This window comes from Mesoplodon bidens (genome assembly GCF_964165515.1).
Source record: "Mesoplodon bidens genome assembly, chromosome: X".
Classification (NCBI taxonomy): domain Eukaryota; kingdom Metazoa; phylum Chordata; class Mammalia; order Artiodactyla; family Ziphiidae; genus Mesoplodon; species Mesoplodon bidens.
In genome coordinates, this window is record NC_138163.1 from 103,682,924 (window position 1) to 103,708,137 (window position 25,214).

The window sequence follows — 25,214 nt, forward strand, 5'->3', positions numbered from 1 at the left end:
AAGGAGACAAAAGACCTGTATGCAGAAAATTATAAGACACTGATGAGAGAAATTAAAGATGATACAAATAGATGGAGAGATATACCATGTTCTTGGATTGGAAGAATCAACATTGTGAAAATGACTCTACTACCCAAAGCAATCTACAGATTCAATGCAATCCCTATCAAACTACCACTGGCATTTTTCACAGAACTAGAACAAAAAATTTCACCATTTGTATGGAAATACAAAAGACCCCGAATAGCCAAAGCAATCTTGAGAACGAAAAATGAAGCTGGAGGAATCAGGCTCCCTGACTTCAGACTATACTACAAAGCTACTGTAATCAAGACAGTATGGTACTGGCACAAAAACAGAAAGATCAATGGAACAGGATAAAAAGCCCAGAGATAAACCCACGCACATATGGTCACCTTATCTTTGATAAGGGAGGCAGTACTGTACAGTGGAGAAAGGACAGTCTCTTCAATAAGTGGTGCTGGGAAAACTGGACAGGGACATGTAAAAGTATGAGATTAGATCACTCCCTAACACCATACACAAAAATAAGCTCAAAATGGATTACAGACCTAAATGTAAGGCCAGACACTATCAAACTCTTAGAGGAAAACATAGCAGAACACTCTATAACATAAATCACAGCAAGATCCTTTTTGACCCACCTCCTAGAGAAATGGAAATAAAGACAAAAATAAACACATGGGACCTAATGAAACTTCAAAGCTTTTGCACAGCAAAGGAAACCATAAACAAGACCAAAAGACAACCCTTAGAATGGGAGAAAATAGTTGCAAATGAAGCAACTGACAAAGGATTAATCTCCAAAATTTATAAGCAGCTCATGCAGCTCAATAGCAGAAAAACCAAACAACCCAATCCAAAAATGGGCAGAAGACCTAAATAGACATTTCTCCACAGAAGATATACAGACTGCCAACAAACACATGAAAGGATGCTCAACATCTTTAATCATTAGAGAAATGCAAATCAAAACTACAATGAGATATCATCTCACACCAGTCAGAATGGCCATCATCAAAAAATCTAGAAACAATAAATGCTGGAGAGGGTGTGGAGAAAAGGGAACACTCTTGCACTGCTGGTGGGAATGTGAATTGGTACAGCCACTATGGAGAACAGTATGGAGGTTCCTTAAAAAGCTACAAATAGAACTACCATATGACCCAGCAATCCCACTACTGGTCATATACCCTGAGAAAACCATAATTCAAAAAGAGTCATGTACCAAAATGTTCATTGCAGCTCTATTTACAATAGCCAGGACATGGAAGCAACCTAAGTGTCCATCAACAGATGAATGGATAAAGAAGATGTGGCACATATATACAATGGAATATTACTGAGCCATAAAAAGAAACGAAATTGAGCTATTTGTAATGAGGTGGATAGACCTAGAGTCTGTCATACAGAGTGAAGCAAGTCAGAAAGAGAAAGACAAATACTGTATGCTGACACATATATATGGAATTTAAGAAAAAGAATGTCCCGAAGAAAACAGAGTAAGACAGGAATAAAGACACAGACCTACTAGAGAATGGACTTGAGGATATGGGGAGGGGGAAGGGTAAGCTGTGACAAAGCGAGAGAGAGGCATGGACATAAATACACTACCAAACGTAAGGTAGATAGTGGGAAGCAGCCGCATAGCACAGGGATATCAGCTCGGTGCTTTGTGACCGCCTGGAGGGGTGGGATAGGGAGGGTGGGAGGGAGACGCAAGAGGGAGGGGATATGGGAACATATGTATATGTATAACTGATTCACTTTGTTATAAAGCAGAAACGAACATACCATTGTTAAGCGATTATACTCCAATAAAAAAAAAATTAGCAGCACCATCCTCATACAAGTGGAGTCCCAGGTACCTCATTCCTTTACTCCATTCCTTAAACCGTTCTCTTATCTTTCAGCGAAACCCTTACAAATACTGTCTCAATTCCCTTGCTACCCAACTTTCCAACATGTCCACCATGATGCCATCAGAATTATCTTTCAGAAATAAACGACAGATCTAATTATCTCTACCTTTCACTTAAACTTGAAGGCCCATCTCATTACCCCCAAAACAAAAGTGCCCTAAGGTGGCACTAAGGTCGTCCCTTGTGCTCTAGCCTTACTCAAATTACCTTTCTAGTGTCATATCCCCAAATCCCCCTCCCCTCCCAATATCTCCAGTGTTTCTTCTACATTCTACTACTAGCTTTTCTGTAAAAACATTACACTTTCACACTTCCATGCCTCCATTTCAAGTAGTGGTGCTCAAATACTGCCCCCAGGGCACAGTTGGCAATGTCTGGAGATACTTTTAGTTGTCACAGCTGATGGGGTGGTGTACTACTGGCATTACGTGGGTAGAGCTCAGGGAGGAACAAGAGAGCACCCCTACAACAAAGAATTATCTGGCCCAAGCTATCAACAGTGTTGAGGTTAAAAACCCTGATCTCAAGTTGCTTTCTCTGCCCATAAGTCTCTGCTCAAATTCACAGGGCCACCAAAATAGCGCACCTTTGAAAACCAACAAACCTCACTCAACACCAAACCAGAATGATTTTTGTTTTTCTCTTATTTATTTATTTTGGCCCGCCTTGGGTCTTCGTTGCTGCGCGCGGGCTTTCTCTAGCTGCGGCGAGCGGGGGCTACTCTTCGTTGCAGTGCGCGGGCTTCTCACTGCGGTGGCTTCTCTTGTTGCGGAGCACGGGCTCTAGGTGCGCAGGCTTCAGTAGCTGCAGCACGTGGGCTCGCTCAGTAGCTGCAGAACGTGGGCTTAGCTGCTCCGCAGCATGTGGGATCTTCCCAGACCAGGGCTCAAACCCGTGTCCCCTGCATTGGCAGGCGGATTCTTAACCACTGCGCCACCAGGGAAGTCGCTCTTCATCTCTTTTACCATTCTATTTTCCACACCACTATTTAGTACAGCACTTATCACACTGTATAGTCTGGCCCAACAGATGTTAGAGCCTAGGAGGTAAGGATTTATCTTTATATCCCCTTGTGCCAGAATAGTATAAAATGAGTTCAATTCAATTGTTATAAGATGCAGTCATCCAGTCCAAATCCTTCATTTTACAATTTCATCTAGGTTAAATAATTTGCTCACTAACTGGCAGTAGTTACAATCATATCCCAAGCCCTTTGACTGAGATTAGAGCTCTTTACTACCAACTACACTTTCTCAGTCAGGCTGAGAGAGGTTCTGACCACCTACAAAATACAAAGGACAGTTCAGATTTAGACACTATCAACTGAGCCTCAGGAAACTTCTCAGAGCCACCTTCCCAGAGGCTATTTTTGAAGAAACATAAAGAAAAAAAAAAAAGTGACCTGCCAAGGGGCTTCCCTGGTGGCGCAGTGGTTAAGAATCCGCCTGCCAGTGCACGGGACATGAGTTTCGAGCCCTGGTCCAGGAAGATCCCACATGCCATGGAGCAACTAAGCCCACGCGCCACAACTACCGAGCCTGCGCTCTAGAGCCCGCAAGCCGCAACTACTGAGCCCACGTGCCTCAATTACTGAAGCCCGCGTGCCCAGAGCCCATGGTCTGCAACGAGAAGCCACCGCAATGAGGAGCCCGTGCACCACAATGAAGAGTAGCGCCTGCTCACCGCAACCAAAGCCCGCACGCAGCAACGAAGACCCAATGCAGCCAAATAAATAAATTAATTAAAAAATAAAAAGTGGAATTCCAAAAGAAAAGCATGGGGGGGGGTACATGCTACCAGAGTTCGGAGAAAATAACGACCACTTCCAACTGGAGAGAATCAGGAAACAGTTCATGAAGATGGCATGTGAGCTAGGTGGCACTGGTAGGCTAGCCACAAAAGGTAGACAGAGTTCCAAGAGTAAAGGCACGGGAATAGGAAAGACTGGAGCATCCATATCAACTATGGATAAGTTGATTACGTGAGAGAACAAGAAATAACCTCAGAAAAGTAGACCAGAATTACATCAAAATGACCTAGTTTGGGTAGAGCTGACGTGGTAAGAGTTTTCAGCAGTATTTGGGAAGAGAGCAGGAAGAGAAATGGAGGTACTCGAAGAACCTGATTTTTGTGGTTGTGTAGATGAACAGAAGCCAAAGAATCCTTCCGTTAGTCTCCTTTCACTGACGTGATTCTTCTTCCCATGATGCACTGAGGATAACTAAGGTAATCCTCAAGTAGGAGTAATTTCAGATAGCTGACATATGGCTCAGATAATGACATCCGTTATGAGACAAGAAATACACCTACAAGCACTCCATTAGGCTTCTCCAACCCTCAGTCTAGGCCCACAATCTCTCTCACCCCAGTTCAGTTTGCTCCAAGTCAAAAACTCTCAAGAATTTTGGATAACTATACTGTACACTCGATACTGATACTGTATATCAACTACAGTCAATAAAAAAAGAATTTTGGATAACTGATTGATATCTATGTACGATGAACACAGTAAATAGACAGATTAAATATAAGTAAATGAGACTTTCTGTAGTCATTTCCACAATAGTCTAGGCAAACACTGTACAGAGGCAGTGCCCTCCTTTCATACATAACACATTCCTGAAAATGTGATAGAAGACAAACATTTCAAAAGCCAAACGATAGATTCACATGTTTCTAGGGGTTTTTCCAACTCTGAGTCAGAGTGAAGGAAAGTATTATAAAATCCCTAGTTACACCTCACCTTTCACATACAAGCTTTATTACATACTCGCCATACTTAATTTCCTGTTTCGTTCTAATTATTTCACTCACCACTGAACAAAGTCAACCAACATAACCAATGAGCACAACCTAACCCAGTAAGGTTAAAGATCCATATCCCCAATCAGTCCCGTCTCAAAGATATTAGGTTTGAGCTCCCCAGCTGATGCGCTTTTGTTTTCCCACTCATTTATAAAAGGGCAAAATACAACTGAACTTACAAATCAACACACAAGACAGTGCTGTACAAATACAGCAAAATTGCTGAAACACAACAGTTCTCAGGCAGACAATACCACCCTGCAATAAAAAGACACTTGCTTCATCAGCTAATGGACAGAAGTCTGAACTTGACTTAAAGAAGTCAAGTGTATTAAGTGTATTTATAGCATATTAAAGTACTGATTATACCAAAGTCAGATATATCACAGCTGAGGACTAACATGTTTCAAGTGGAAAAGGTACAGAAATAAGAATCAGAGCCCAAAGTTCTTGTAAGAAATCCTCTTTTTTTTTTTTTTTTTGCAGTATGCGGGCCTCTCACTGTTGTGGCCTCTCACGTTGTGGAGCACAAGCTCCGGACGCGCAGGCTCAGCGGCCATGGCTCACGGGCCCAGCCGCTCCATGGCATGTGGGATCTTCCCGCACCGGGGCACGAACCCGTGTCCCCTGCATCGGCAGGCGGACTCTCAACCACTGCGCCACCAGGGAAGCCCTAGAAATCCTCCCTCTTTATATAGACACAATTATAATATACAACTCTTACCTCCTTTCCCAGTCCACAGAATGTTTTTGGGGGGGTGGGGAGGGGAGGATTAGACTGGAACCACGACTCACAACAGTGAAAATAAAGATTATTGAGAAAATGAGATAGCTAAGAAAAAACAAAAACTCAAAAACATTAATTCAAAAAAGTCTGGAGCCGGGACTTCCCTGGTGGTCTGGTGGTTAAGAATCCGTCTTCCGGGCTTGGGCTTCCCTGTGCTCCGCAACGGGAGAGGCCACAGCAGTGAGAGGCCTGCATACCGCAAAACAAACAAACAGACAAACAATAAAAAAAGAATCCGTCTTCCAATGCAGGGGACGCGGGTTTGATCCCTGGTCGGGGAACGTGTTTGATCCCACATGCCGCGGGGCAACTAAGCCCGCACACCACAACTAGAGAGAAGCCCTCTTGCCGCAGTGAAAGATCCCGCGTGCCATAACAAAGACCTCGAGTGCTGCAATGAAGATTCGATGCAGCCAAATAAATGAATTAATTAATTAAAACAAGAAAAGTCTGGGGCCTTTTAGTATATATGTGAACTATCTTTAAACCTCAATAGCCACCAAAGAAGAAAAGCAACAAATGCATAAAATGAAACAGGCCAAAGGACAGTTAAATTATACTCTCGATGTTACTGCCACTGGCAAAGAACAGGAAGCCCCTTTGGAGACTGAAGAAACAAAGCAACAGAAGTGGGAAAGCATAGGAAGTGTATGAAGAATCCCGAGTCAAGTGAATGGAGAACAGGGGAAAAGAAAATTTTAAATGGTGGGAAAGTCGGAAAGTTATATTAAAACCAACTTCATGATGAGATTTTTGAGCAGTATTTACCAAAGCAGTATCTAAAAAAGGAACAGCGGAGTGAGGAAGGACCCCCAAACAGTGTCTTTAGGCAGGATGAACAAACGGCACACTCTGAAGTCCTGAAGCAGAAGTGGAGGCAGAGGACATGAGGAAACCTGACTTAGTAAACTGATTAACTGATAAGAACCTTTGATCTAACACACATCCAACATCTAATAATACGGTTACTTCTACATGATGGAATTATTAGGGGTGGGGTTTGTGTGTTTTGCTCTTTGCTTTTATTCCCTTATGCTACCCAAACTTTTTCTTAATCGAATAGATTACAATAATCTCATTATCAGACAGAAGTTATAAAGAAAAAGTATATAACATCTTTAGAAAGCTTTCTATCAAATAATAAATTGGTTTAAGTATTTAAAAGCAAGCTTTGGTGTTCTGAAAAGTTCATTTATACAGAACTTTATTCCCTAAGACATCAAATTAATGAAAGAGTTTGATAATGCCTCTTTCCAATTTAGCTTTCCTTTAACATGAGTATCAAACACCACTGCACTGCTTTCCAAATGGTGCTCTTTGTCCCCAGACTCTAGCTCTAAAGGGTTTGTGGAAATTAATTTTTAAACTCCCTCTAACCAGTATGTATGACAGGGACAATTGTGTTTTGCTCACCTTGTGTATCCCTGTTACCTGGTATAATACCTAGCACATAACAGGCATTTAACAAGTAATTGTTGAATTTAAAACAAAGTACAAAATAAAGACTCAAGAAAAATTAAACAAAGTGATCAGCCTGATAAAAAATAGGATATGCTGGATTTCATCTCTAAACCGGTAATTCTCCAAGGGTAGTTCCATGCTTGGGAACTTGTTAGAAATGCACATTCTTGGGCCCCATTCCATACTTAATGAATCAAACTCTGGGGGCAAGAGCCAGCAACCTGTTTTTAACAAGCCCTCCAGGTTTGAGAGCCACTGCTCTAAACCAGGGCTGCCAAACTATGGTCACAGATTAAATCTAGCCTCCTGTTTTTGTACAGCCCACAAAATTGAGAATGGATTTCACACAGCGTCATTTACAATCAACTTGATAACAGGGAATATGAACTTTAAACCCCAAGTAGGCAAAATACTGTATCACTTAGCCTTCCCCCCGATTCTCTTCTTCTCATTAGACCTAAATTACAATTAATTGTACTCAACTATCATTATATTTTTAATTTCATCAACGAAAAATTTACCTAATAGCCTCGATTTTGCCTCTTAAAAACACAAAGCCTAAAGCCTATAATATTTACAATCTGGCCCTGTACAAGAAAAGTTTGCTGATCCCTGCTCTGAACCCTGACAGTGTTATCAAGGAGAGCAACCAAATCTTTCTACACTACCTTGATCAGGGACAAAATACTCTTGTTAGGCATAACATGGGTCTAATACCATATAATTTCCCTGTCCAAGTTAATCGAGTAGACTTATGTAGAAGTTCTAAGTAACCAGCTAAGAAAAAAGACCAGAAAAGAGAGATGTAACCAACAACCTAAACTTACAACTCTCAGTAACCACCAAAGTCAGTAGGAAGGAAATGAACATAATAAGGACAGGAAAAAGAGGTTTCTCCTACTCCTTTTTCTCTTCCTAAATTTTCTTCTTCCCACTTCACAGGTAGGTAGCTGAAGATGGGATCCAAGACTTGCCAGCTCAAAACTGTCCCAAGGAAAATAATTCCTTCGATAACGGTTGGCCAATATGGGTCTAAAGTGTTCAAACCATACACGATTGATCAGTTACAGAAAGGATAAACAGAAAGGGGCTATAATATTATGATACAAGCCGTTATAGATATTAGAAGTCGAACATTCCCCCACATTTTGCCTTTGAGGCAAAGTTATTGTTTACAATGTTATCGTGGGGTTTTGTTGTTGTTGTTTTGGCCGCACAGCAGGGCATGTGGGATCTTAGCTACGTGACCAGGGATGGAACCCATGCCCCCTGCAGTGTAAGCGTGGAGTCTTAACCACTGGACCGCCAAGGAAGTCCCAGTAAACAATGTTATTCTATGCGCTCTGTAATACATAAAGGTAAAGGACAGAATCCCTGACCTTATTTATCCATTATTAGGAAAAGATCTAAGTGTGAATTTTATGAGTGACTACAAAGGTCATGGAATTCAAAGAATTTAATAATTAACGTGACTTGTTAGATATGGAAATAGCTTCATACAGAAGGTAGTCTATGTACACTATCTTAGTGAAGTTACTTCACCTCGTTGAGCCATGTTCCTCATCTGAAAAACAAGGAGTTTGACTAGATCTAAGATTCCTTCCAGGACTGCTCATCATAAAAGGATTATTAGGTCAAGTTAAGTGACTCCAAGTAATAAAGAGAATTAGGAAAAAAAAAAAACACCAAAGACAAAGAGAAATCATACTACGAAAATGATGAACTGAACGTCCAACAAATAATTATTGAATGTCTATGTGCCAGGCACTTTCTAGGTGCTAGGGATATGTCAGTGACTTAGGATCTTGAGTCTGACCAGACAGATGCCACCAACCTAAAAGAATCTGGAGAACAAATTTAATCAAAGCATCTGAACAAAATAAGCAAAACAAACAGAAAAACACACAAGCAGTGCAGAGATAACTGATGGAGAATCAATACAGAAAAGGAATGGCAGGAGGAACAGGTGACACCAGAGTATGTAGTTACTGGCCCAAAATTAAAAGCATCGTAAGTATGGCTATTTCTAAAGCCAATACTAAAAGAATCCATTTCTACTGTACTTGACATTTGGGCTCACTAGAGAAGGCTGGCGTTCATAAGGAAATTCTATTTAACTTATTTAAAAAAGATGAAAAGTAAAAGGAAAGTTCCATCAGCTTATACCAAAGCTAGTATATTTCTTATAACAACTTAATTCAGTCTCCTTCTATGAAGCACAATAAGGAATGACAAAATTAGGGCTAGGAGAGACTTTATAGAGACCAGCTAGTCCAATGGCCCTCACTTCATATAACGTAAGCTTCTAGACAACAGTAATCTCTAGGACAGTGCCTGGCACAGGGTAGATACCCAATAAATATTTGATGAAAAGGAAACTAATGCCTTAACAGATATTAATAATGTTAGTATTAGAGCTGGAACCCTAACTCTAAGATGCTTAGTAAGAGATAATAAATAAATGTGTGTGTGTATAAACTCAGAATCTCAGATCTCTTTTTCTAAAATAAATAGTCAGGGCTTCCTTGGTGGTGCAGTGGTTGAGAGTCCACCTGCCGATGCAGGGGACACGGGTTCATGCCCTGGTCCAGGAGGATCCCACATGCTGCGGAGCGGCTGGGCCCGTGAGCCATGGCCGCTGAGCCTGTGCGTCCGGAGCCTGTGCTCCGCAACGGGAGAGGCCGCAACAGTGAGAGGCCCATGTACCACAAAAAAATAAAAAATAAAAAATAAAAAATAAAATAAAATAAATAGTCAAAAAATAACCTAGCTGCTCATCAGAATCATATTTTGAGTTTTTTAATTAAATGCCCAGTTCCCACCCCAAACCTACTCAATTATAATCTCCCCAGAGTAAGACCTAAGCAAATACATTTTGAAAAAGCTGCACAGGTGATTCTGATACACAGCTGAACTAGAAAATTACTGTTAGACAGTGACTGAAAATAGAATTAGAAACCCACTGGCTATCAAATGCATGTAGAGCGTGAGAGTGTACTGAAGCCCAAAAGGTTAGCACAGACACACTAAAGAATAAATTTAGGTGAGATATCTCGTCTTAATAGTATGCCTTTTCACACCTTATTCCTTACAAGCATATTACATTGATCATTACTTTACACAACAGTAATAACTGAACGGTAAATTCAAACTCCAATATACATAAATATCAGGCGTTTCATGACTTCTTTTTTCCTTATGATAGACTTTATAACATAGAGAATAGGACAGTGAGCATTAATTTAACAGAAAGATCTCTGACAAATCTTGTGCCACATTAAGAATGCTCATAGATTCTACATTAGCAACCCCCCCATATAGAATTTTGCACAACAGACCAAGGAAATTAAGAGAAACAAACACCAAATAAAGATGTTATTACTATTTCATTCATTCCATAAAATTACCAACCAATATTGCAAAAATGCAAAATAAAACCTTTCATTTTGAAAACTTGTTGTGAAAATTACACTGATTTTAAACTGAGCTAAATAAAACTCAGAATTCTCAAATTGAGATAATAAAAATTCACATGATACTAAATGTTCACTTACGGGATATGATCACTGGGAGAGAAATGCCTAGATTTTGCATCTTTTCGGAATGTTAAGTTGTCTTACGTTATTTTAGTCATAAGCAGACCCACCAATTAAACTATCAACCTGAACATGTTGGGAGACATATGGAAGGGGAAGAACCTGTTTGCTGCGAAGTTTTAGCATCTCCCTTGGTCAATCAAGATATTTCCCGAATTGCAGACTATTACATTTTTATTAAAATTTTAACCTCAAGCCTCTCTGGTACGGGAAACAAAAGTCCCAATTTTTTTTAAGAAAATAGTAATCAGTGTCATTTCACTAACATGGCAGAGCAGTCGAAGCACCACTGGTTGAACCTGACAGACCTTAGTCCTTTATCTGTTTAATGGAAATAATATGATCCACATACAATGATAAATGGAGTGTTTAACATAGTGCTGGCACATAATTAAGTCAAAAAATGACAATTGTAGTGATAACTGAAAACAGCTGAAGAAAAAACCATCTTCTTATTTATCCACTGCAGAGTTCAATAAGAACATGCTAACAGCAATAACAATGGTTTTCAACCCTGAATGCCATGAGAATCACCCATAATCCTTTTATTTTAAAAATTTTTTAAAAAAACACCTTTATTGGAATATAACTGCTTTACAGTGTTGTGTTAATTTCTGCTGTATAACAAAGTGAATCAGCTATATGTATACATATGTCCCCATATCCCCTCCTTCTTGCGTCTCCCTCCCACCCTCCCTATCCCACCCCTCTAGGTGGTCACAAAGCACCTAGCTGATCTCCCTGTGCTATGCAGCTGCTTCCCACTAGCTATCTATTTTACTTTTGGTACTGTATATATGTCCATGCCTCTCTCTCGCTTTGTCACAGCTTACCCTTCCCCCTCCCCGTGTCCTCAAGTCCACTCTTTACGTCTGCGTCTTTGTTCCTGTCCTGCCCCTACGTTCGTCAGAGCCATTTTTTTTTTAGATTCATATATATGTGTTAGCATACGGTATTTGCTTTTCTCTTTCTGACTTACTTCACTCTATGACAGACTCTAGGTCCATCCACCTCACTTCAAGTAACTCAATTTCGTTTCTTTTTATGGCTGAGTAATATTCCATTGTATGTATGTGCCACATCTTCTTCGTCCATTCATCTGTCAGTGGACACTTAGGTTGCTTCCATGTCCTGGCTACTGTAAATAGTGCTGCAATGAACACTGTGGTGGATAACTCTCATAATCCTTTTAAAATACACCGCTGCCCAGGGCCCATACCAGATCAATTAATAAGTCTCCGGGAATGGGACCCGGGCATCAGTATATATTTTTTTTAACCCCCACCCCCGCCCAGTGATTCTAATGTGCAGTCAGGGTTGAGGTCCAACACATTAATCCCTTCGCAAATATTAATGTTAGACTCTATGTTAAAATTAGAAAAGAATTTAGCAATAAATACGATACCTTTCAAAGATACAGATCTTCAAAGAACTAAATGGAAACTAAAACCCTGTTATCCAATCTTTTGGGAAAAAAAATTTCAAGATTCAGAAAACATACCACCAATAGGGGAAATATAACCTGATTTAAAAAAAGTTTGGTTCAATATTAAAATTCTGAAACTTAAGCACAAAAACAATGTTTTAAAATTGACCTTATGAAACAAAAAATAAGCTAAAAGAATGCTTGCTGTGTCCAACTAATCAAGAACTTGATGACTAGCAAATTCATAAGAAACATCCATTTTCAAAAACTAAGCAGCATTATTAATATCATATCAGAAAAATTATCTTTCAGGAGACATTCATAAAATCTCTCGTCTTCTTGAGATGTCAGAAAATTTATTTCAAGAGCTTGGAAGAAAAAAGATCCAAAGTAAATCCTACTGAAGCATTCCACTAATAAAACAAGAAAACTATGGAACACCAAGAGATTCCAATAATTTGGTGAAAGGTAAAATCTGCCCTTCAAAGCTACTTTCTAAGGAATTTAGATTCTCACATGTACGGTTCTTGGTGTTATTTAATCCCTCCAGAAATTTTCCCTCTCAGAAACTACCAAGGTCAGCAAATAAAAGGAAGAAAAGGCATGAGAACATTAAAATAACACGTTAAGAACTGCAAATTAAGTGTTCATGCAAAAAATATTCAAAAAAGGCAGGAAAAAATATAGTTCAAAAGTCTTATTTTTAAATGAGAGAAAACAAAACATAACATGCTATCAGAAACATTTTGAGTTCGCCCTCGGTACACGAATCTCAAATATTGCTGGTTTTCACTCAAATCCAAACACTGTTACAAGTATGACAAAGCACATGGGTTATAAAATTGAGAAAACAAATGCTGACATCTCTGTGTATTTAACACGTAAATCTTTCAGAACTAGGAAGGCATTTGCTGAAACCAAAATGGCAGCCCACTGAATCAGTAGACCAATGAAATCTAAAAGAGTTTGTAGTCTCTATTTTTAAGTTCAAGTATACGGATTAAAAAAGCCAAGCTAGTCACGGTTAACGAGTCCTTACCATATAATCACTAAGAATAGAAAATGAGCTCCAAGAGAAGTTAACTACCTGCTGAAAAGCTTCCTAATCTAAAGAATCCCGAATTCTTCCTCAGAAGTTAAGGTTTACAAACGTTATATAGACTTAGGGAGACTCATGGGTTTCCATGAAACTCATGGGTTTCATGGGGACTCATGGCTACAAATATATTTCCCTCCCCTCAAAATAAAGCATGAAAATTTAACCTAGAACTCGCTCAGTTAAATTCAAAGACTGTCTGAAGAAATTACACACACCTGTAAACTGCACGATGGAAAATCCAATTAACGTTATAACTATGGACCTTGCAAAAAAAATAACAAGCTTAATTTAAGCAGCTTCAGTTGAAGATCTTAAAAATCACCGTGTAAGTTCCAGTTGCCCCAAAAATCCATACAAATATTGCAAAACACGTATACACCTGCTCCATAACTCTTTAACGTAATATTTCACAATGAATGAAAAATACACCGTTTCTCAAACCCGAAGCGTCACATCACAAGAATCTAAAGGTTTTATCATTAACAAACTCGTACATGCTAATATTCTTTGCAAAAAGTTAAAAATAGAAAGGTGGTCTGTCCAAGCTCGCTTGGAAGCGATTTCTGCCTCAAAACATCTTTCGCGGCTTTGGCCCTCCGAAAATAAAAGAGGGCGAAGGAAGCGGAGGAGGCCGATAACCCGGAACCCGGCTCCGGCTCCCAGACCACAGGGCCCAGGAGAAGCTGCGGGTTATCGCAGGAGGGCGGGGGGAGGCGGACAAGTCGTCGGGCCCGATAGCCAGGCGTAGCCGAGGCCTAGCTCTACGGCTCCAAATCACTCCACCTCAGTAATGGCGTTTGGTGTCAAGTGGAACGAGACCGGGAAGGAAACCGGCCGCGAGCCCGCCGAGCTGCAAACCCCGGGACCTGGGGGCGACGAGCCCCCGGCGCCGACCCGGCCCCGGGCTGCGGATGCGGGGGCTGCACGCCGCGCCCGGAGACTCCATCCTCCGACGCGGCCCCAGACAGGACGGGAAGGGGGAGGAGGAGGAGGGACGGAGCCGTCAGCCATTTTCCCTTACAGTCCAAAACACACAGACACGCTCCCGGGACGCCGGCTGGGCAAGGAACGGAGCCCCGCGGCCCGCCCCGCCCGGGGCCCAGGCGGGAGAGCCGGGAAGCCCCCAGCCCGGCCCGCGGCCGCCGCGGGAGGCACCGCGCGCACGCACACCCCCCTCGCCCTCTTCCCCTCCCCTCGATCCAGCTGTTGGCCCCGGAAAAGCGCGGAGTCCCGGCGTGGCTAGGTACTCACCGCACGACACAGGCGTCTTCTCTTCAGAAGCAGGACACACGGAAGCGGCAGCAAGGCTCAGTCCCGGGACAAGGCCGACCGTGGGTGCATCCCAGGCCCAAGCGTGACGGGCGACAAAGTGTGTCGAGAAGCTGCAGGCGTAGGGACCAGGGGGCTAAACAGCGACGCCGGAATTCGCTGCTCGCCGCGCCCGCCCTGCAGCAGCGGTGGCCACGGCCGCCTCCTCCTCCTCCTCAGCCGGCGGCGGCCCTCTTCCCCCTTCTCGCCTCGGGCTGGGGCTCTCTCTGAGCGCAGACGGGCTCCGGGCGGTGCGTTTCTCCTGCGTCACCTCCTCCTGCTCCTCCTCCCGCAGTGGCGGCTTCACCTTCCACTGATCGCCGCCTCTGTCCCCGCTCCGGGCCTGGTCACTTTGCGGCGGTTTGCTCCTCGCTCCCGGCGCCGAGCAAAGCACCGGGCGCTGAGACGGCCGCCTCCCGCGAGGCCTGTGAGCTGAACGAGGCGGGGAGGGGATCAGCGCGGCAGAGGCCCGGACGGGCCGGGTGCGGGGAGGTTGCGGCTCCGGCGACGGCGGAGACTAGCTTCCGCAGCCGCGGTTGCCCGTCCTCTTCAATATGGCGGATCCGGCAAACCAAAAAAAAAAAAAAAACCTCTCGGCCAGTGGCGGCGGCGGTTGGAGGCAGCAGCGAGACGGCGCAGACTCCCACCAGCCCCAGCACCGCCCAAGGCCCTGAGGTTCTCCGCCCCCGTCGAGCCCCGCCCCGCACGAAGCCCGCCCCTCACGAGGCCCGCCCCTCAGCCCTCCTCCTCCTTCTCCTCCACACCACCCCCCTTCTCCCTCACCTGCTCCTTATGCTCTCTCTGGTCCCCCTCCACCCGGGGCTCTTACGCCAGGGAGGAGTGGCTTGTGTGTCCGGGAGAGCCGGGCCAGGCGTGAGACGCTTGGAATTCGGGGAGCTGGGGTGGGGGAAGGGACGAAAATGCGGTAAAGATTTTTAAAGCAGTACTGTTTCTTTCGGCCGGCCACTCCAGGGTCGCAGGAACTGTGTTCCACACCCCTCGCCTCTGGAGCAATGTGAGGGCAGAGGCGGCACCAGGACGGGCAGAAGTGGGGGTGGGGAGGCCCGAAAGGATGTGGCACACCACGCCGGGGAAGGAGCTAGGAGGTCGGGATTGGCAGGTTGCGTGGCCAGGACAGAGTTAATCGCGCGAGCCACAGTCGCGTCGCTCAGTTTGACTTGGGCCGCTTGTTTTTGTTCCATTGTGATCCGAGGCCCCGCCGCCGAGTGCCCGGATGATGACGTCACCAGCCTCCCCTTTTTCCGGGATTGTGGGGGGAGGGGTATCGGATCTCGAGGCCACGCGCTGGGCGGTCGCACCCGCGGTGGCTGGGGGTCCCGGCGGCAGAGCTGACCCTCGTCACGTGTCCTGTGAGCCGGCCAGGCCCATGGGGCGGGTACCTTGGTGGGGGGGAGTGGGCAGCTGTGCGAGGTTCTGAGGGCCGGCCACCTGCTCCCCGTCGATAGGGAGAAGGTGTGGCTCTCTCCTGCGGCGGGAGGGGGGAGTTGGGAGTGGGGGGCCTTCTCCCCCTCCAAAGAAGCAGGTGCTCTGAGAAATTCATTCACGTGATTCTGCAGCACCCGTACCTGAAAGCACTTGGGCTCCTTCACAGCCTGTGACCGACCACCCTTTGGCCGTAAGAGCCTTAAAACACAGCAGCAAAGAAAAAATTATAAGGTGCCACTGATGGCATAGCCACTAGGCAGTACTAAATGTACCAAGATTAGCCTCTTTTTGCCAAATCATTAACACAATTCAGTGTTAGAACCCGGAAGGGCTTTATGAACCCATGACATCCATTATGTCATGGACTATTTTCTACATGTTTATATTCCAACGTGAAGCTTATCAGGCTAATATCAAATAAATGGAGTGCAAGGAACAATACAGTGTATCTCGGCTGCCCAAATGAAGAGAAAAGAAATGCAACTCCTAATTTAAGCACAGATATCCTTTTGACATAAAAATGCTTGTGGACACCAAATTGCATGCAAAATCATAGCAAAACCCTATAATACATTTTGTGTGGAACAGAGTTGGATTTAGTTACGCTATAATTATGTTACTTTGTAGTACAAATCTGTTAAAATGGAATCCCAACTAGTTTAGGCTGACATTGGGAGAGCACAATGATACCAGTATCTTAAATTTTGAAACCACTTCCCTATATAGTAGTAGACTATACAAAGTTTTCACCATACAAATCACCTAATAAGGTGTCCAAGACACAAAATTCATAGGCCTAATAATTCACACCACATTTTATCTTGTTTTTGTAATTATTTCCATGAATGGCTTGTCTTCTCCACTAGCTTATGAGCTCCTAAAGAGTAGACTACCATCCATGTACACTGTAAGTTTGCTAAGTGCATGGTTGTTTTATTTAATCCTCAGAACCTGCCCCGTGAGATAGCCAGAACATATATTACTATCACTGAGTCTAGATAACAGAAAGGGTAAATGATTTGCCCATGGTCACCAGACCGGATTGGTAAATGTTGAACATAGGTCTTTTAACCCTATCAAAAATGCACCTTTAGGGCTTCCCTGGTGGCGCAGTGGTTGAGAGTCCGCCTGCCGATGCAGGGGACACGGGTTCGTGCCCCGGTCTGGGAGGATCCCACATGCCGCGGAGCGGCTGGGCCCGTGAGCCATGGCTGTTGAGCCTGCGCGTCCGGAGCCTGTGCTCCGCAACGGGAGAGGTCACAACAGTGAGAGGCCCGCATACCGCAAAAAAAATAAATAAATAAAATAAAATTAAAAAAATGCACCTTTAAAAGGATGTCCCCTCTCACCAATTCTATTCAAGACTGTACTTGTGGCTCACATGAGGGAAAGAAAAAGAACTATAAGGCATTCAGGTAAGAAAGGAACGATTAAACTACTTCTATTTGCAGATGACATGATCTTGTATATAGAAAATCCTGGGGAATCCAGTATAGAAAACTATTAGAGCTAATAAATGAGTTTAGCAAGGTTGCAGGATATAAGGTCAATATTTTAAAAATCAATTATATTTTTATGTACCAGCAATAAACAATCTGAAAATGAAATTAAGAAAACAATTCTACTTCCAATAGCATCAAAAAGAATAAAATACTAACGAATGAATTTAAGTGAAGGACAAGATCTGTATACTGAATACTACAAAACATCATTGAAAGAAATTAAAGACCAAAATAAATGGAAAAACAGCCCATGTTCAAGGATTAGAAGACTTAATATTGTTAAGATAGGAGTACTCCCCAAATATATCTTCAGTCAGCCCAATACCTACCAAAATCCCAGCTGGCTTTTTTGCAATAAGCACATGAAAAGATGATTTACATCACTAGTCATTAGGGAAATGCAAATCAAAACCACGATGAGATGCCACTTCACACCCATTAGGATGGCTATTATCAAAAAATGGAAAATAACAAGTGTTGGCAAGGATGTGGAGAAATTGGAACTCTTGTACAGTGCTGGTGGTGAATGTAAAATGATGCAGCCACTGTGGAAAAGTTTGGCAGTTCCTCAAAGAGCTAAACTTAAATCATCATATGACCCAGCAATTCCACTCCAAAGTATATACCCACAAGAATTGAAAGCAGGGACTCAAACAGATACTTGTTCACCCATATTCTTTTTTGTTGTTGTTGTTCACCCATATTCTTAGCAGCATTGTTCACAATAGCCAAAATGTGGAAATAATCCAAATGTTCATCAACAGATGAGTGGAAAAACAAAATGTGGTATAAACATACAATGGACTATTAGACTTAAAAAGGAATGAAATTCCAATACCTGCTACAACATGGATGGACCTTGAAAACATTATGCTAAGTGAAAGAAGCCAGACATAAAAGGTCACATATCGTATGATTCCACTTAATGAGGTACCTATAATAAACAAATTCATAGAGACAACAAGTAGGATAGAGGTTACCAGGGTTGGAGGGAGGAGAGAATGAAGAGTAATTGTTTAACAGTTACACTGTTTGTATGGGGTGATGAAAAGTTCTGGAAATGGAAAGTGGTGGTGGTTGCACAGCATTGTGAATGTACTTTAAGCCAATGAATGGTACACTTTAAAATTTCACATTATATATATTTTACTACAATTTTTTTTTACAGTGGGAAAAAATCAGTTTCATATGTTTTAGCCTATAAGCTATACCCTCACCAGTAGTTCTAGGGGGACTTAGTCTATCAAGTCAAGCTCACCAGCAACTCATTCCTTCCTATGCTCTGTGGAGCTACCCAGTGCGCACCGTGGCTCCCAGGGTGGGTGTGGCCTACAGGATTGCCCACTTTTGACACCTTCCACTCAGTTAATGGGATAGGAAATGAACAGTTCTAAGTTTAAAGAATAGGTTCAATGTCACAGTGCAGCTCCTTAAAATCCATATAGTCCAGGCCTTCCTTCTTATGTCTTTTGTTTTGGTTTCTCTTTTCTAACACCTGTCCTTTAGCTTTAAAACTAATTTTTTACTTCCTGGTTCTGACTCGGTAGAGCAAAGCCTTATTATATTACATTTCCTCATAAAATTTCCCAATGCACTCTTATTTTTCCCCCCAGAAAAGCTTGAAAGTATACTCATTTTTTACGAGTACACTTACCTTAAAGAATAGACAGAATTTCCTGGATAAGTTGTTATTATTTAATACTTTCAGGGCTACACATTTCAAAGTTCTAAAGACAGTGTTAAATGCTTCATACCTGCAGAGATGTCTTCTGGGTTAATGGCTAAGCTAATATAAAAGAGGAGGGAGCTTTGATAATATGTCCCCTAGAGAAGGCTTTGTGGTTTGAATGGAATGAGGAAAGTCCACAATGACTATTTTTAACATAAAAATATGAGAACTAAGAATCTGAGGAGATGGTCCCATTTCATCTTCCTTCATAACAACAGGCAGAGGATGTAGCTAGGGAGAACAAGGTACAACATAAAAGATCTCAGCTGATAATATGCTAGTGCTCAAGGATATTCAATTGAATTTTAGACACCAGTGCCTAGAACAGACATGCTTAAAAATAGCCTGTCCATCCTGCTCTGGGAGGATCTCTCTGAAACGGACTTATTCCCAACTAAGGACTTGGACACAGTCCAGGGTATTATTTCACTTATTTTACTCTAGAGCTTTTCGATCTCTTGGGTTTTATTTAAATTTTGAAGGGTTCTATTTCATATATTTTATGTAAACCACCACAGTGCAAAATAATCTGATCCTTTTAATTTGTTTTTACTAGCACAGTCTTGCTTATTTCATCTAGGCCAAAGAAGTACATATTTTCCCTGTTGGAGAGTAACAACCATGCCTCTGGAGAAGACAGGTGAATTGCTTTAGCGTGACTTAGGGCTGCTAATTATGCCTCATTCCTGCCCTTATGCTAGCTCTAATAAACTCAGAGCTCCTTAACAGTGGTATAGCTCAGCTCTGTCCACGTGTCTGTCCAGAAGATTCCAAACTTTCCAAGTCTTACTTAGCTAAAATATATGATTGAAATATGGACCTGCAAAGTCAGCCTGATTTTCTCAACCATTTTCACAATCAAAACTGCACTGCAGTCACCCAGCTCAACCATTTGGTAATTCAAGTCAGACAGCAAGTTAAATTCTTACTACATGCAGCCTGGTGAAGCTTCAGCTCCAGTCTTGCTTTCTGCCTTAGCACACCTTCCAAATCTCTCAGCCAGCCTGGAAGTTTTGTAAAAAGGCAATTTTTCAACCAACTCTTCCTTTTCCTTGTGTTTCTTCGAAGTCTACTCTAGTTTGGAAATATTATTGCTTATCCCAGAAAAAAGTCAACACTTAAGCTCTAAGGCTCTGATCACCAATTTCAACATGTATGGGGGGGAGGGTCTTTCCCCACATCACCAACTAACAGTTCTCCGACACCAACTGGGTGTCCTACCATTCAACCCAATTCTGACACTATCCATCCAGAGACAGCATCAGGTCCCACAGATTAAGGGCTCAGTCCCGCAAGACTGCCCTCCACCTCAGATGCCAATTGCAAGTCCAGGTTGTCATCTATGCTTCTTCTGACCAACCAGCTACAGATTGGAGGTTCCAATGAGCCCCTCCTTGGGTTACAGGTTAAGGGCTCAGTCCTACAAGACTGTCTCCTCCCCCCACTTCAGAAGCCAATCAACAAATCCAGAATGTCACCTGTGCTTCTGAGGTAATGGCTATAAATCACAGAGGTTCCCACAACTCCCTCCTTGGGTTTGATTAATTTGCTAGAGCAGCTCACAGAACTCAGAGAAACATTTTACTTATTATATCACTGGTTTATTATAAAAGGACAAAACTCAGGGACAGCCAGATGGAAGAGATGCTTAGGATAAGGTATGGGAAAGGAGCATGGAGCTTCTATGCCCTCTCCAAGTGTGCCATTCTCCCTGAATCTCTGCGTGTTCATCAACATGGAAACTCTCTGAACCCTCTTTTTCAGGGAGGATTCATACCATAGGTGTGATTGATTAGCTTAATGGCCATTGGCAATCTATTCATTTCCAGCACCTCCCCATCTCTGGAGGTTAAGGGGTGGGACTGAAAGTTCTAATCATCTAATCACATGGTAGGTTTCCCTGGCAGCCCCCATCTTTAGGTGCTTTCCAAAAGTCACCTCATTAACATAAACCCAGTTGTGGTGGAAAGGGGCTTGTTATGAATAACAAGACACCCATTTTACCTTTATGGCTCTGAAGCAATAAAGTTTCAGGAACTGAGGACAAGAGACCAAATATTATGACAAAAGATGCTCCTATTGCTCTTATGGCTCAGGGAATCCCAAGGATTTTGAAAGCTGCGAGCCAGGAACCATGGACAACAACCAAATATATAAGAGAAATATATTTTGGTCATCTGAACAACAAAATATATATATTTCTTATAAATCACAATGTCACAAGCTTATAAACAAATATGCTCATTTGCTACTAATTCATATACTATAGCATTATTAATCTGAATCTTACTAAATTAAAACATGGTATTCAGACAGAAACTGTCTAGAATTGTATGCTTACTCTGTCATTGGAAGAATGAAAAAAAGGCATTAGTGACATCAACAGTATAAACAAAATTATGAGAGAATTATCTACAATCTAGTCTCTCACTACAGTTGTTCTGAACATTTTAGAAAATTCTGTTGAAATACTAAACTCCTAAATCATTCTTATTTATTAAAGTAGCTTCTCTAAGGCATTTGACACCAGCATAGGAATGACTTGAATGTTCTGTTCCACACATATCTTTCTAGAATAAAGAATGAAAGGGCAAGTTAAAGAGGGGTCCCTGGGTGACTGTACTGCAAGCTACCGAAGTTTGAGATTCACTTCCTTTAGGACTTCTAAGACAGAATTCATCTGTTAAGAACGATAATATATATTCTAGTATATAATTATATTATATTTAATATATAATAAAAATACTATTTCTCTGAATATATTCTGCAAATCAAACTTTTCACAAACACACAAAGAGGCTTACTTTCAACCAAAATTGGTGAGGTTTTTAGTTTTTTGTTTTTGCTTATTTATTTTTGTATTTTAAACATTGTATTTTTGACTGCTAGAAACAGCTATTTTTTTCTTGGCTCTTAGGTATATTTTTTTCCACATTCTTTTAGATAAGATTTATTCTTTTTAGAATGCAAACAATGATTTGTCAACTACTGAGCATCAATTCTTTCCCTTCTCAATATTTTTAGTCTCATTTCAGGACTTCTTGCTTCTTTTTTTAAAATTAATTAATTAATTAATTTTTTATTTTTGGCTGCGTCGGGTCTTAGTCGCAGCACATGGGATCTTCGTTGAGGCATGTGGGATCTTTCACTGCGGCGTGCAGGCTCTGCGTGGCGGTGCGCAGGCTTCTCTCTAGTTCTGGTGTGCGGGTTTTTCTCTCTCTAGTTGTGGCATGCAGGCTCCAGGGCGCGTGGGCTCTGTAGTTTGCGGCACAGAGGCGCGAGCTCAGTAGCTGCGGTGCGCGGGCTTAGTTGCCCTGCGACATGTGGGATCTTACTTCCCTGACCAGGGATCAAACCCGTGTACCCTGCATTGTAAGGTGGATTCTTTACCACTGGACCACCAGGGAAACCTCTTCTTTTTTTAATTGTAATTAAAGTATAGTTGATGTACAGTATCATGTTAGTTTCAGGTGTACAGCATAGTGATTCAGTTATATATATATATATATACAGAATCTGAAAAGATTCTTTTCCCTTATAGGTTATTACAAAATATTGAGTATAGTCCCCTGTGCTATACAGTAGGTTCTTGTTAATTATTTATTTTATATATAGTAGTGTGTATATGTTAAGGACTTCTCACTTCTTTCGGGGGTTGACCTACATAGTGCAGAGGACATCACAGCTCTGGTCTTGGGATTGCAGACTCAAAATAACTGTTTGCAGAAGGTGCTATTGTTTGAGGCTGTGTTGCTCACTTAGTTTGCTCAAGGACTGGAGAGAAAAACTGCACTGTTTCCAAACCAGCCAGTCTTTTCTGCTTGGTCAAGTCCTTCAACAAACTTGGGATTGCATATCAAAATAGTGATTTATGATAGCTTTTAAACGTGTGCTAAAAATGGTAGTGTAATAGGTGGTATAACCAAAAGAAGCAGGCCTGGTCCGAGCATTGTTCTTTAAAAGGGCTTTTCACTTACTTTACCTAATCTAGACACCAGAAGCTTAAACCAAACAAAACCTGCATGTGTGTCACAAAAAACAAATATTACTGTAAATGTAATATGATGACATTACAAAATATCTGACAAACAGGAGAAATTTGCCTTACTTCCATCACCAAAACCATTGACCACTATTATTTTTTAGTATTTCCTCCTAGATTTTTCTGTATGAAGTGTTTTTTTTTAATTATAGAAATAATGTAACTAAATTAAAGGAGTTTGGAAAATTGAGAAACAAATAAAAATAACCCCCATAATGCTAAAATGTGATTGCTATGATTTTGGTGTATTTTCCACTCATCTTTTTTTTAAAATAAATTTATTTCTTTATTTTTGGCTGCATTGGGTCTTTGTTGCTGCGCACAGGCTCTCTCTAGTTGCAGCGATCGGGGGCTACTCTTCGTTGAGGTGCACGGGCTTCTCATTGCGGTGGCTTCTCTTGTTGTGGAGCACGGGTTCTAGGTGCACAGGCTTCAGTAGTTGTGGCACATGGGCTCAGTAGCTGTGGCTTGCGGGCCCTAGAGTGCAAGCTCAGTAGTTGTGGTTTACAAGCTTAGATGTTCTGCGGCATGTGGGATCTTCCCGGACCAGGGCTCAAACCCATGTCCCCTGCATTGGCAAGCGGGTTCTTAACCACTGGGCCACCAGGAAAGTCCCTCCACTAATCTTTTAAAATTGTATTTTCTTTATTTTAAATAGTAGGTGTGTATACGTACCCTTTTTTAAAACAAACATTCTTTCACTTCAAAGAACATTCAACAAATGTTAGCATGCTATTTCTTTTCTGCACCATGCATTTTTCACTTAAGCTATCTGGCAGATCTTTCCATATTAAGACATCTAGAGCTGACTGTTTTGATTGCATAGTATTCCATTAGGTGGATGCAGCATAATTTGGATAGTCAGTCATTTACTGATGCATATTTGGAATGTTTTTCATCTTTTGCTCTTATAAGAAAATGCTGACTTCCAGTTTCCCATCCAACATGTAAGGAGCTTGGAATTCATTACTCCCATCCTCACAAGAAAAAAGGTGAATAGATTGAAAATCAACAACTCCTTTTAAATCCACCAGAAAACTGAGATCACAGGGCTGACTGCTGCCCCCCAAACTGGAGAGACAGGCAAATACACAGAATCACAGTTTACCAGAGCAGAAGCCTTGGAACAAAAGCCCACAGCTTCTGTTTCCTACCACAGAACTGAGGTAAGAAAACTTAAACTGTAATCGATAAATCACTGGAGGTTCAGTGTGGCAAAGCTAGAGACCTAAAAGCGCCAGGTTGGGGTGGGGAGGATCCCATCTTAGGAGGGCCCCCATAATTTTGTAAGTTTTACCTCTAGGAGTTCCACCATGTTTTGTACAGGCTGAAGAAAAATCCCCTCCTGCCTCTCAGTAGGGGGAGGGAAAAGTAACCTTTATGAAATATGGCCAGAGTAGCCTGTTCTTCTTAACAAAGGCCTGCCCTCAAGGGAAACTTTTTTAACAGTGCCTAGATGAGGCACTTTTACTAGAGCCTAAATGATGCAGGCTGGGACATTGGTCCCTCTAGCCTTTTACAAGAGGGAAGATAAATACTCAACTCCAGTCCCCTCTAGCCTTCCTGTTTCACCTAAAGGGAGGGAGGGGGAAAGGATGAGGAGCACTTGTGAAGGTCACAGTTCAAGGGCCCAGGCTCACTAAAAGACTAAGACCTAATCATAGACTATAGAATGCTTCCCCTCCCCGACACTTTACCACCACATCACTAAAGGGCCAGTTACCACAGTTCCTTTTTCCCAGTACATCATTTCCAGCTTTCAACCAAAAGTTACAAGGCATACCAAAAGACAAAAACAGTTTCAAGAGACAGAGCAAGTATCAGAACAAAACTCAGATATGGAAGAGATGTTGGAATTATCAAACCAGGAATTTTCAAAAAATCTATGATTAATATGCTAAAACCTCTGGTGGGAAAAATGGACAACATTAAGAACAGACAAGTAATGTAAGCAAAGATTTGGAAACTCTAAGAAAGAATCCAAAGGAAATGCTAGAAATAAAAAACACTATAACAGAAATGAAGAATGCCTTTGATGGGCTATCAGTAGACTGGACATGCCCAAGGAAA

General features: G+C 42.0%; 1 protein-coding gene across 3 annotated transcripts in view; it reads right to left on the reverse strand.

Annotated features, from left to right (window-relative positions):
• Positions 1–14,998, reverse strand: part of USP9X (ubiquitin specific peptidase 9 X-linked) — a 133,889-nt gene extending 118,891 nt beyond the window's left edge. For all 3 annotated transcript variants that reach the window (XM_081222648.1, XM_081222646.1, XM_081222647.1), the window contains exon 1: positions 14,369–14,998. The gene's annotated coding sequence lies outside the window, so the exon portion shown is untranslated. The remainder of the gene's footprint in view (positions 1–14,368) is intronic.
• Positions 14,999–25,214: the final 10,216 nt, after the last annotated feature.